General features: G+C 43.5%; 1 protein-coding gene across 1 annotated transcript in view; it reads left to right on the top strand.

Annotated features, from left to right (window-relative positions):
* Positions 1 to 478: 478 nt before the first annotated feature.
* The window catches only part of SLC16A7 (solute carrier family 16 member 7), a 210,254-nt gene continuing 197,108 nt past the window's right edge, over positions 479 to 13,624 (top strand). Inside the window, exon 1 of the mRNA XM_073541523.1 lies at positions 479 to 886. The gene's annotated coding sequence lies outside the window, so the exon portion shown is untranslated. The remainder of the gene's footprint in view (positions 887 to 13,624) is intronic.

The following is a 13,624-nucleotide window of genomic DNA, read 5'->3' as shown; positions in this document are numbered from 1 at the left end:
CACTGTATGTAGGAAAAAGGAATCAATGATGCCAGGAATTGCAACATTTTCTCTGCTGTTCAACCTAATCTGACACAAGTAGGATGTTGCCATGGCATTTGTTAAAAGAACCCGAAAGGCATTGTATCTGTTAATACATGCTATGGAGTTGGTGGTAACCAGTGCTGGCACTTATGCCAAAGCAGCAAAAGTAAGGTGATAGAATATACAGTATGTGCCTTATAGTAAAGAAGTAATAGAGTTTTTTCTGTTTTTCAGTTTGCTGTTACAGGTTTGCTTTCTCAAAATAATCAGAGATTTGGATATTTCTCTGTTTGACAGGTGCTAGAAACAGTATATTACTGATGTTCTTGGTAATTCTTTATGTATTGGGGAGTATATACTGGGGTTATAGGTTCAGGAGCAGCTGCCCAATAACTGCTTGGTGTTTACATGTTCTTCTTTTTTGGATTTCTAGGCTGTGGAGTCTGGTTAAGATAATTGTACAGAATCTGAACTGAATGTATTCTTTGCGCATCACTATGTAGAATAAATATTCTATATGTATATCTACATATTTGACATTTTTGGCTGCATTGGTCAGCTTTTTCTATCATGCAGCGCAGATGTCTTATTTGGTACATTACGTATGAGGAAGGGCTGGGTTGGGTTGGCCGCCCTGGGCATAAGTGAGAAATCTGCTATGAATCACGGTAAGCGAGCCAGCATCTGCAGGACCAGCTCAAACCGCTCTTATCCCCTCCCAATCCTTCAGTAAGATCATTGTCAGCCCACTCCTCCTACAAAACATGTCAAACGTCAGTGAAACACTCTAGTGTATCCATTCATACTTCTAAAAAAAAGATTAAAAAAGCAAGACGTGAATAGGAATCCCAGCATTTCTCAGGTAATCAGCTTGAGCTTATTTTTCTCCTCTTGTTACATGATGTGTGTTCAGATTTGGCATATCACCTTTCCACGTCTGCTTTCTCCTGTACTACACCATGGAATTAGTAATGTGTTGGTATAATGGCTTTTTTTTTCAGTCCTGGGCCATTGTTCTACAGGTTATTCAGGTTGCTTGTGTGCATTTGGTGTTCCTCTGTAAATATGTGGAATATGTAACTTGCATTAGAGATCCAGATTGCCCTGTCTCTGCTGGGAAATATCTGTGCCCTACATTATGGGGGCGGTGAGCGTCTTCCCTTCTGCCAGTGGAGAGGAATAAATGTGTCATTATGACGTAGGGTAGTCTACACACTCTGCCGTGGTTATACTCCACAGGGAGTGGAATATGCAATTTGCTGACTGTATTGACTGAGAATTCATACACTACATGAGCACGTCCAAACTAGACACCGCGTTACCTGCAAATGAGAACCCACAGAATACATTACTAACTCTTAATGAGAATCTGTACATATATGCATGAATAGGTGTAAATGAGAACCCATACATACCCGACTGCCTAAATTACACTTCATTCATACATGATTACATGACTCCGTCTAAATCAGAACCCTTATATACCTATGTCTAAATTACATCTCATACCTAGATGAGAACCTATAAATACATGACTACATCTAACTCAAAACCCGTACAAACCTATGTCTAAATGAGAAACGCATACATACATGACTACATCTATATGTAGTCTGAAAGCTTGCAATGTATTACCATCTTTTCAGTTAGCCATTAAAAGGTATCAACCACTGAGGACTCTCAATTCTGAATATTTTTCTATCTACTGGCTAACACAGTACAAAGATATACATCTTTCCTGTATTACATCTAAATGAGAATCTATACATACATGACTACATCTTAATGAGAATCTGTACATACATGACTACATCTACATGAGAAATGCATACATACATGACTACATCTAAATGAGAATCTGTACATACATGACTACATCTAAATGAGAATCTGTACATACATGACTACATCTACATGAGAATCGCATACATACATGACTAAATCTAATTGAGAATCTATACATACATTACTAAGTCTAAATGAGACATGCATACATAACTATGACTACCTCGATGGGTACCTGCATACGAGCAAATGAAGAATTGTCCAATTTTCATTCAAAAAACTTGGATGATTTTTTTCTAATTTTCAGCAGATTTTCATCCATGTACCATCTGTGTGTCCATTTTTTACATCTTTGTGACATCCGTGTGATATCTGTTTGCAATCTGTTTTTTTGCAAGTATATTAAAGGGAAAATGATCATATACAGTGTCCAAGCTTTATAATTGAAGTGTATCCGTAAAAATTCACCATGATGGATCCAGTTTTTGTCTCACACCCTTAGACTTGAATGGGTGAGTCTCATCTGAGACATAGAAGAAAGTAGTGCTTGGTGCGATTCTTTTCTCATGGACAGTCAGACCCAGAAATGAATCATTCATCTGAACATCACCTAATAAATAACATGGGTCAGTGTGCTGTCCGTTTAAAAATCAGATAGCACACGTCTGATTTATACGTTCATCTGCATGAGCCCTAAATCAGAACCCATTTATACATGACTAGTACTACCTCAAAATCAGAACATATATATACACCGTATTTTTGTATTATAAGACGCACTTTGTTTCCCCCAAATTTGGGGGAAAATGGGGGTGCGTCTTATAATGCGGATATACCTTACCAGCTGTGGTGGAGCAGGATCCCAGGGTCGCGGCTGGATGAGGAAAGAGTGGAGAGGTGCTGCAGGCCGCAGGCTGGAATGAGGGGGTGTTCGAATGTGCGGCACGCGGCTCCGGGTGTCCGGCGCTGCTGTGAGTGTCCACTGCTGCTGTGGGTGTCCGGTGCTGCTGCGGGGGCTCTGCCAACATTTTGAGAGAGGCCAGAGACCCCGCAGGTCCATGGTTTCCTATGCAGTAAACTCCAGGAAAATGGCTGCCGGGGGTGGTGCATGCCCAGATGGCGATCTTGGCATCAAGATCTCGGACTCTGGCCTTTCACAAAATGTCAGCAGAGCCCCCCCACAACACCGGAGACACCCGACACCCACAGCAGCACCGGATGCGCTGTACATCCGAACTTCTCCTAAGGCCTGTTTCACACTTCAGTTTTTCAACGTCAGTCAAGATCCGACATCTTGGCAGATTGACGGATCCGCTATAAATGTGGCAAAACCAATGCCAGCGGATGATACGGATCCGTTTTTTTACGGATCCACTGTACTGATTTTTATACCGATCCGTCAAAAAACAGATCCGTACCATCCGCTGGCATCCATTTTTGCCATCTGTTGGGTCTGTTTTCTGATGGATACGTTTTTCCACACCTTCAAAATGGGATGCTCCCAAATATGATTGGCTCTTGGAAACTGCTCCCAAACGTGACTGGATCCTGGAAACTAGGGGAAAAATATATCTAGGGTGTTTTAACACAATATCTTTGAAAGGTTGTAGAGCTAGTGGCAGAGATGGAAGGAATAATAGCGAATATTAATAGCATCTGTGTGGATTTTGATTTTGAGTGCAATCGTTTGGCAATTCTTGCTCAGCAGGGGGAGGAAACAAGACTGCGAATCCTGCGTCTGAGAAGGAAAAGACGGCAGTGGATTTATCCTATAAATGCACAGAGATTGACCCTTGGAGTTTCTTCTACACTTTATCTGGAATTATTATTATTATTATTATTATTTATTGTTATAGCGCCATTTATTCCATGGCGCTTTACATGTGAGGAGGGGTATACATAAAAACAAGTACAATAATCTTAAACAATACAAGTCATAACTGGTACAGGAGGAGAGAGGACCCTGCCCGCGAGGGCTCACAATCTTCAAGGGATGGGTGGTAATACAGTAGGCGAGGGTAGAGCTGGTCGTGCAGCGGTTTGGTCGATCGGTGGTTACTGCAGGTTATAGGCTTGTCGGAAGAGGTGGGTCTTCAGGCTCTTTTTGAAGGTTTCGATGGTAGGTGAGAGTCTGATATGATGTGGTAGAGAGTTCCAGAGTAGGGGTGATGCGCGAGAGAAATCTTGTATGCGATTGTGGGAAGAGGAGATAAGAGGGGAGTAGAGAAGGAGATCTTGTGAGGATCGGAGGTTGCGTGCAGGAAAGTACCGGGAGACGAGGTCACAGATGTATGGAGGAGACAAGTTGTGGATGGCTTTGTATGTCATGGTTAGGGTTTTGTAATGGAGTCTCTGGGCAATTGGGAGCCAGTGAAGGGATTGACAGAGGGGAGAAGCTGGGGAATAGCGGGGGGACAGGTGGATTGGTCGGGCAGCAGAGTTTAGAATAGATTGGAGGGGTGCGAGAGTGTTTGAGGGGAGGCCACAGAGCATGAGGTTGCAGTAGTCAAGGCGAGAGATGATGAGGGCATGGACTAGGGTTTTTGCAGATTCTTGGGTGAGGAATGAACGGATGCGTGAAATATTTTTGAGTTGAAGTCGGCATGAAGTGGAAAGGGTTTGGATATGTGGTTTGAAGGAGAGATCAGCGTCAAGGATTACTCCGAGGCAGCGAGCTTGTGGGACTGGGGAGAGTGGGCAGTCATTTACTGTAATTGATAGGTTCGTAGGGGGGGTCGCGTGAGATGGGGGAAAGATGATGAATTCTGTTTTGTCCATGTTGAGTTTCAGATATCTAGTGGAGAAGAAGGATGAAATAGTGGACAGACATTGAGGGATTCTGGTTAGTAGGGAGGTGATATCTGGTCCAGAGATGTAGATCTGTGTGTCATCAGCATAAAGATGATACTGAAAGCCATGAGATTCTATGAGCTGTCCCAGGCCAAAGGTGTAAATAGAGAACAGCAGGGGCCCAAGGACTGAACCTTGTGGGACTCCGACAGATAGGGGGCGAGGTGAGGAGGTGGTGTGTGAGTGGGAGACGCTGAATGTCCGGTCTGTTAGGTATGATGAGATCCAGGAGAGGGCCAAGTCTGTGATGCTGAGGGATGAGAGGGTCTGTAATAATAGGGAATGGTCCACTGTGTCAAAGGCAGCCGACAGGTCCAGGAGGAGGAGGACAGAGTAGTGTCGCTTGCTCTTGGCAGTTAAGAGGTCATTGGTGACCTTAGTAAGGGCTGTTTCAGTGGAGTGGTGTGACCGGAAGCCAGATTGTAAGCGGTCGAAGAGGGAGCAAGAAGAGAGATGGGAGGACAGTTCAAGGTAGACGTGTTGTTCCAGTAGCTTGGAGGCATATGGAGAAGTGATATAGGGCGATAGCTAGATACAGAGGATGGGTCAAGAGAGGGCTTTTTGAGGATAGGTGTGATGGAGGCATGTTTAAAGCTTGAGGGGAAAACACCAGTTGTTAGTGATAGGTTGAAGAGATGGGTTAGGGTTGGGATGAAGACTGTGGTGAGGTTTGGGATGAAGTGGGATGGGATCGGGTCGAGTGCACAGGTGGTGAGATGTGATCTTGAGAGTAGAGTGGAGAGTCGATCTTCTGTAATGGTGGAGAAGTTGGTTTTGAAGGTGGAGGGCTGGGAAGTCGGGAGGAAGGGCTCTGGGGGTTGTTGACCAAAACTGTCCCTGATGTTATCAATTTTCTGCTTGAAAAATGAGGCAAAGTCTTCAGCTGAGATGAGTGGGGAGGGAGGAGGTGCTGGGGGGCGGAGGAGAGAATTGAGGGATAATCCGGACTAGTTCTTCAATTATGTGCGGATGAGACACGACCTGTTTGAAATTTTGGTGGAGCGTGTCGGAGCGCAAATCCAGAGAAGAGACACCTACTTGCGCTTTTCGATATCACGGGCGGAGCGTTTGATGGTGACCCTTCGGTAAGTTATCTTTTTTTATAAAGTTTTCTGATTCTGAAGACTTTTATTGTCATGTTATTGCTTGTAGTTTGTATTAATTTTATTTTCTACCCTTTTTTAACAGATTCCTGGCAACTGGAGAATCCTTCACCTCCCTCCATTACCAGTTCCGGCTTGGGATATCTACAATATCTGGAATAGTCCAACAGACCTGCCAGGCATTGTGGGATTGTCTACACGAGGAGTACATCCCACAGCCAACACAGGAAAGATGGCTGGAGATTGCTGACAACTTTCAAGAAATCTGGCAGTTTCCGAATTGTGTTGGTGCAGTGGATGGGAAGCACATAAGGATTGTGAAACCCATTGGATCCGGATCTGAATTTTTCAACTATAAGAAATCCTACTCAATTGTACTGATGGCCATTGCAGACTCAAAATGCAAATTTATTGGGGTCGACATTGGTGCATATGGTCGATCCAATGATTCTCAGGTATTCAAGATGTCCGCAATGGGCCGTCATTTGTATGTAGACAATTTTGAATTCCCACCTCCAAGACCACTCCCTGGAACAACAGGCCCACCAATGCCATTTGTATGTGTTGGTGACGATGCATTTCAACTGTCAAAACATCTTCTGAAGCCATATGGAAGTCATGGATTGACACACACAAAAAAATTTTTTGACAAGAGCGCGAAGAGTGGTGGAGTGCGCTTTTGTGATTTTAACATCAAAATAGAGAGTGCTGTTAACTGCCATAAAAATGAAAACTGAGACTGTGGATGAGGTGGTGAAGGCATGTGTCATCCTGCACAATTTTGTAATTTCAAAGGAACCTGTTTCCATGGAAGAAAATGTTTGTGAAACCACCTTGTGGGATTATCACCAGACAAGTGTTCGGAGTACTGTCAGTGACAAGAATGAGGGACACATTTGCTGATTATTATGTGTCACCAGAAGGAAGAGTTGACTGGCAAAATGACAAAGTATAATTTTTTTTTTTTTTGGTAATTTTATACCAAGGTTCCTTTTTTGTATAAGAAAAACTTTTGTAATTTTTCCTTTTTTGTTTCAGAGTTATGGTACCTATGCACCAGTTTTGTGTAATAAAAGTGGGGTGTTTTTTCCATTTACACCACCGGTGTACCTTGAACCTTTTTTTTACCTTTACCCAAGTGTTGTGTATTACCTTTACCCAAGTGTTGTGTATATACCTGTACACCACCGGTATACCTTGAACCTTTTTTTACCTTTACCCAAGTGTTGTGTATTACCTTTACCCAAGTGTTGTGTATATACCTGTACACCACCGGTGTACGTTTAACCTTTTTTTACCTTTACCCAAGTGTTGTGTATTTAACCTCAACACCACTGGTGTTTTTTTTTTCCTGAACACTAAAGAAAAAAATTAAACCACACAATAAAATTGTTTTGAAGCAAAAAATATTTTTGTTTTTATGAAAATTTTTAACAAATTTACAGATGCTGGTATTGTTGGGTGGAGATATCATCGGAGGGGTTAACATCGTTGACCACATCGAGGGGGGGGGACTGGGAACAAGGTTGGTGAGGATCAGAAGTGGAGGGGGGTTTAAAACATGAGGTTGGGACGGGAGTTGATGGACAGAGGAGGTTTGTGGGAACATTGAAGGTGTGGCTGGGGGTGGGTACAGTGAGGTCATTGGGGTATAATGCAGTGGGGAAGGTAGGTACTGTGAAGAATGGAATGGGGAATTAGAGAAAGGAGAAGGAGTGGTGGGAGGATGGACGGTGGAAGGATGGACAGTGGAAGGAAGGATGGTGGGAGGATGGACGGTGGAATGATGGACGGAGGGAGGATAGACGGTGGAATGATGGACGGAGGGAGGATGGACGGTGGAATGAGAAGGTGATGGAATAGGTGCATGGGTAGATTGGGAGGCCTGGGATACTGCAGTCACTAGAGCATTGTGACATGCTTGCATCACATGCATCTGTAGGTGAGGATTTAAATCTTCCATTTGCTGGACAACTGACTGAAAAAAATATGTCTCGGCGCCTGGTTTGACTCTGAATTCATCCTCTACATATAACTTCTGAGTTCCATGATATTTTGATTTATCATGTTCAACCCAGAAGTTATCTGCTGTCTTAAAAAAAACGTGTAAAATAAGAGTAAAAAACCCCCATTATTTATATTACATCAGTTCGCTGATGATGTGAAGGGGAGCTACCAGGAGAAGACATTATTGCTGCGGCCTGGTTTGTGGGTCTGCTGCGGCCTGGCGGGTCTGCTGCGGCCTGGTTTGCGGGTCCTTCTGGAGTGCCCCGCGGGGCCTGGGGGTACTCGGTACCGGGCCTGTCAACTTCAATGGGAGACGGTGTCACGGTGGCGGCGACCCGGTCCGTGGCCCAGAGGCGTCCAGTAATAAAAATAGGGGAAAGTTGTGTGGTATTTATGTGGTAAAAATGAAGATTAAAGTTATTAGATGGTGAAATACGTGACGCCACCTGTGGTATTGTAGTCAAAGGTGACCAGCGCTGCGGTGTTGTTTCTCTGGGATGGATGTTGGGCGCAGCTATGATGTTGTAGCCCTCCACAGGTAGGGCTGTAGTCCCAGGGCAAAGATGTTAAATAAATAGTAAAAATGGCTGTAAACGTTGGGGTGCAGATAAATGAGAGACACAGAGAGGTGCAGTTTCTTTACCTTTTACTGGTAATAGGTTGCAGTCCGGAGTACTACATACAGGTGATGGAATGAGTCCGGCTCACCTGGAGGCATTCAGGGGATCCACCTTGCCAGGTGGGGATTTAGGACCTTCCTTTCTGCGTTATGTGTGTGGGTCTCCGCTGTATATAACTATGCTGCGACCCTCTATTCATGATGGTTTCACTAACCTGTATGGCTGTCAGCGTGAGCATATTCCACAGGTACCGTTCTCTTCACCGTTGGCCCCGGGCTCCGTATCCGCTGCCGTGCACTCAGATGATCAATGTGCACAGGAATTTACAATCCCCTGTTCTTTCAGATTCGGCTATCAGGGCGTACAGCTCCTGTCAGCCTAGGTCTCTGACATCCCTTTTCTCCTTATTAGCGCTTCGCTCAGGGGTCTGCTATATGCAGTATTTTAGCTTTCCCAGAGCCTCTTATCTCTGCTCGTGTACTTTTCCTCTTGTCAGATCAGCTGCCTGTCTTGAACTGACAGGATCTTCCAGAAAGATCCTTTTACCTCACGTCCTCATGTTTAACTGTCATTTTTCCTCACAGCTCACAGCTGCTTCGTTTCCATGACAACCCCCTCAGCTGATTTCTAGCTGACTCACCAACCCCCTCTGCTGACCAGAATTTATAAGGCATCTCCCTTTTCTGGCCTGTAGTAGGAATTGTGATTTTTAATCTGTTACCTGGCATGGGGGTCCCTTTCTGCCTCCAAGCATGACTTTACCCATTAGAGGGAGGTAATGTCACTGTGACAACTGGACTCTGGGGTGTCACATTTCCTCAACGGATCTGCAAGTATAAAGACACTTGTTAAGCTACTATACAAAGGATAGCAAAAGCTTTCAGGCCTTTATACTTACTGGGAAAATTGAAGTTTTTTCTCTGGGTCTGCTGCAGTCTAGCTTGCGGGTCTGCTGCGGCCTGGCGGGTCTGCTGCGGCCTGCTTTGCAGGTCCTTCCTGAATGGATCTGCAAGTATAAAGACACTTGTTAAGCTAATATACAAAGGATAACAAAAGCTTTCAGGCCTTTATTCTTACTGGGAAAATTGAAGTATTTTCTCTGGGTCTGCTGCGGTCTAGCTTGCGGGTCTGCTGCGGCCTGGTTTGCGGGTCCTTCCTGAATGGATCTGCAAGTATAAAGACACTTTTTAAGCTACTATACAAAGGATAACAAAAGCTTTCAGGCCTTTATACTTACTGGGAAAATTGAAGTATTTTCTCTGGGTCTGCTGTGGTCTAGCTTGCAGGTCTGCTGCGGCCTGGCGGGTCTGCTGCGGCTTGGTTTGCGGGTCCTTCCTGAACAGATATTCAAGTATAAAGACACTTGTTAAGCTACTATACAAAGGATAACAAAAGCTGACAGGCCTTTATATTTACTGGGAAAATTGAAGTATTTTCTCTGGGTCTGCTGCGGTCTAGCTTGTGGGTCTGCTGCGGCCTGCTTTGCGGGTCCTTCCTGAACAGATCTGCAAGTATAATGACACTTGTTAAGCTACTGTACAAAGGATAACAAAAGTTTTCAGGCCTTTATACTTACTGGGAAAATTGAAGTATTTTCTCTGGGTCTGCTGCGGTCTAGCTTGCGGGTCTGCTGCGACCTGGCTTGCGGGTCCTTCCTGAACGGATCTGCAAGTATAATGACACTTGTTAAGCTACTATACAAAGGATAACAAAAGCTTTCAGGCCTTTATACTTACTGGGAAAATTGAAGTATTTTCTCTGGGTCTGCTGCAGTCTAGCTTACCGGTCTGCTGCGTACTGGCGCGTCTGCTAAGGTATGGTTTGCCGGTCCTTTCTGAAAGGATCTGCAAGTATAAACATACTTGTTATGCAAAATATAATAAAAAAAGGTGTTATGCAAAATATAATAAAAAAAGGTCAGATATATTTTGATTGAAAAACAACCCCCAAAAATTGAATGTTGATATGCGCAATGCGCAACCTTCCCAACCCTACACCTCGTGTTGCCCTTTAAAAAAAAAACCTTGGTATTGTATGTATACCCACACTTTAAAGTGACCTGGTTTTGGTATTGCATGTGTGTAATTCCCTGCTTCAGAGTTAACTGAGAATCTATCAGTGAGCGTATATGCAAACTTTAAAGTGACCTGGTTTTGGTATTGCATGTGCAATTCCCTGCTGCAGAGTTAACTCACAATCTATCAGTGAACGTATACCCACACTTAACGTGACCTTGTTTAGGTATTGTACGTATACCCAAACTTAACGTGACCTTGTTTAGGTATTGCACGTATACCGAAACTTTACGTGACCTTGTTTAGGTATTGCACGTATACCCACACTTAACGTGACCTTGTTTAGGTATTGCACGCATACCCAAACTTAACGTGACCTTGTGTAGGTATTGCACGTATACCCAAACTTAACGTGACCTTGTTTAGGTATTGCATGTATACCGAAACTTTACATGACCTTGTTTAGGTATTGCACGTATACCCACACTTAACGTGACCTTGTTTAGGTATTGCACGTATACCCACACTTAACGTGACCTTGTTTAGGTATTGTACGTATACCCACACTTAACGTGACCTTGTTTAGGTATTGCACGTATACCCACACTTAACGTAACCTTGTTTAGGTATTGTACGTATACCCACACTTAACGTGACCTTGTTAGGTATTGCACGTATACCCACACTTAAAGGGGTTGTCCAGGCTTTTCACATAATCTCAGTGCATATCTGGGCTGCAGAATGCTGACAATAAGTAATTTACCTTCTGTGGCCAGTTTGCAGGGTTTGCTAGATATCATCTCTTGCTTGCAAGAAAAACGTCCAGGGGGTGTGTGCTCTGGCATTGAAATGAGAACTGGTCATTTCCTCCTACTCTACTAAAAACATGCCGTCTGTAGCAACAACCCCACCCTCCATAGCTACAGGCCCTCCCCGACCACATGAACAAGCCTATCCCTCCTCACACAGTAACAAATTCTCCCCCTCCAGTGGCCTCAGTGCAGAGAGCAGGACCACCCAGCTGCTCCTCCCCCAGACACATGCTGAACAGTGATCTGTGGAAAGTGAAACTAGTGAGGAGGAACCGACCAGTTCTCATTTCAATGCCAGAACACACACCCCCTGGACGTTTTTCTTACAAGCAAGAGATGATATCTAGCAAACTCTGCAAACTGGTCACAGAAGGTAAATTACTTATTGTCAGCATTCTGCAGCCCAGATATGCACTGAGATTATATGAAAAGCCCAGGCAACCCCTTTAATGTGACATGGTTTTACAATGATACTACGGACATTTTTTGGAGACAGTTTTTATTTATTATAATTTTTTTGTTTTCTTTTTTTTTTTTTTACACATAGGAGCTACTATGCTCTTTATTTTAAATACCACAGTACATGAAAAAAAATAAATTGCTGAACATATACTACAGTCACACCACATACAATACCAGTCACACCACATACAATACACACATAACACATAATCACAGCACAATTTGAAATATTCAAATAAAATTACATTAATATGATAATAAAATGCAGTACACATGCAACAACAAAAAAACAAGTAAACTATGGAAAAAAAATGCATAATAAAAATACACACACACACAGACATGCAACACCGGGAGGCCACACACACACACACACTCACACTCACACACACACACACACACACACACACACTGGTAGTACACACACACACGTAGTACACAAACAGGTAGTACACACACACATAGGTTATACTCACACTTGCAGGCGTCTTTGCTGGCAGGCTGTTGGTGCTGGCACTAGCAGGCCTCTCAGTCCTGGCTCGGCACTGGCAGGCCTCTCGGTCCTGGCTCGGTGGTGGCAGGCCTCTTGGTCCTGACTTGCTGTTGGCAGGTGCTGGCTTGTGGTGGCAGGCCTCTTGATGCTGGCAGATGCTTGCTGGCTGGCAGGCTGTGTCTGGTATCTTCTCTCTTCCGTCTTGATGCTGGTACTGCATGTCTGGGCCCAATTAGCCCACCTTATATAGTTCTTGGACTGTCTGGAAAAGTATCTTTTTCTGAGCTTGCTCAGTGTGAAAAAGTGGATTCCACCGGCGGATTCCACTAAATGGCCATTTTGACGCAGACAAAAAACGTTACAAAATCCGTCCACCTCAGAAAGAATCAGCCAGAAATCTGTCGGATCTGCCAAATAGCGGACGTAACGGACGACCATCCGCCAAAATCCGCCACTAATGTAATTCAATGGGAAAAAAACGCGGATCCGCCAAAAAAATAGCGGATCGGCCATTTTCAAAATTTGGCGCATTTTGACTGACGTCGAAAAACTGAAGTGTGAAACAGGCCTTACCCAAGCCTGCGACCTGCAGCAACGCTCCACTCTTGCCTCCTCCAACAGCGACCCTGGGACCTGCTTCACCGCAGACACCACCCCTGGTAAGCAATAAGGTGCATGGATTATAACAAGCACCACCATTTTATTAAAAAAAAAGTTTTTTACCTATTTTTCTATGTAAAATTTGGGGTGCGTCTTATAATCCGGAACGTCTTATAATCCGCAAAATATGGTATAACTACCTCTAAATCAGAACCCATATATATACTTGATTACCTCTAAATCAGAACTCATTTATACATAACTACTTATAAACCAGAACCCATATATACATGATTACCTCTAAATGTCATGAATTAATTCATTAACAAGAAGCAAATGTTCGTAATTTCTAATTTGGCTTCATAAAATGCTGAAAAAACATAGTAATGATTATTTGTATTGATTTTTGGCATTATGTACTGTATGCCTGATTTAAACTGGGTGTAAATTGTAAAAAAAAAAAAAAACAACACATTTCATTGTACAGTATGTTCCGCTTATGCAATATACAAGGAAATATGTGACCATATGGCATCATCTAAACTGCTGTTCAGAGGTTGAGAAAGGCATGAGACATACCCTGAAACTGGTAATGCAGCTCTAATGAACGCACTATATTAGTGGGAAGTATGGCACGGTTTTGCTTGGTTAATCATACCCTTATGTAGGATAATCAAATACAGCTCTCAGACAGCATGCAAATGAGGCAACGGGAAAAGATTGTATCAGAGATAGGAGCTCATCGAAAACCGCCCACCTCCTCATTTTCCTAAAGATTCTGCTGTTGTGATTATATGGACTCAGCTCTATGATACGGGTAAATGATACTATATTGTTCCTATACAGTGTCTTT

Source organism: Dendrobates tinctorius, unplaced genomic scaffold (assembly GCF_039654945.1).
Source record: "Dendrobates tinctorius isolate UK_male_01 unplaced genomic scaffold, ASM3965494v1 ptg000122l, whole genome shotgun sequence".
Lineage (NCBI taxonomy): Eukaryota > Metazoa > Chordata > Amphibia > Anura > Dendrobatidae > Dendrobates > Dendrobates tinctorius.
The sequence above is the reverse complement of the archived record's forward strand: the minus strand, read 5'-3'. Positions and strand labels throughout refer to the sequence as shown.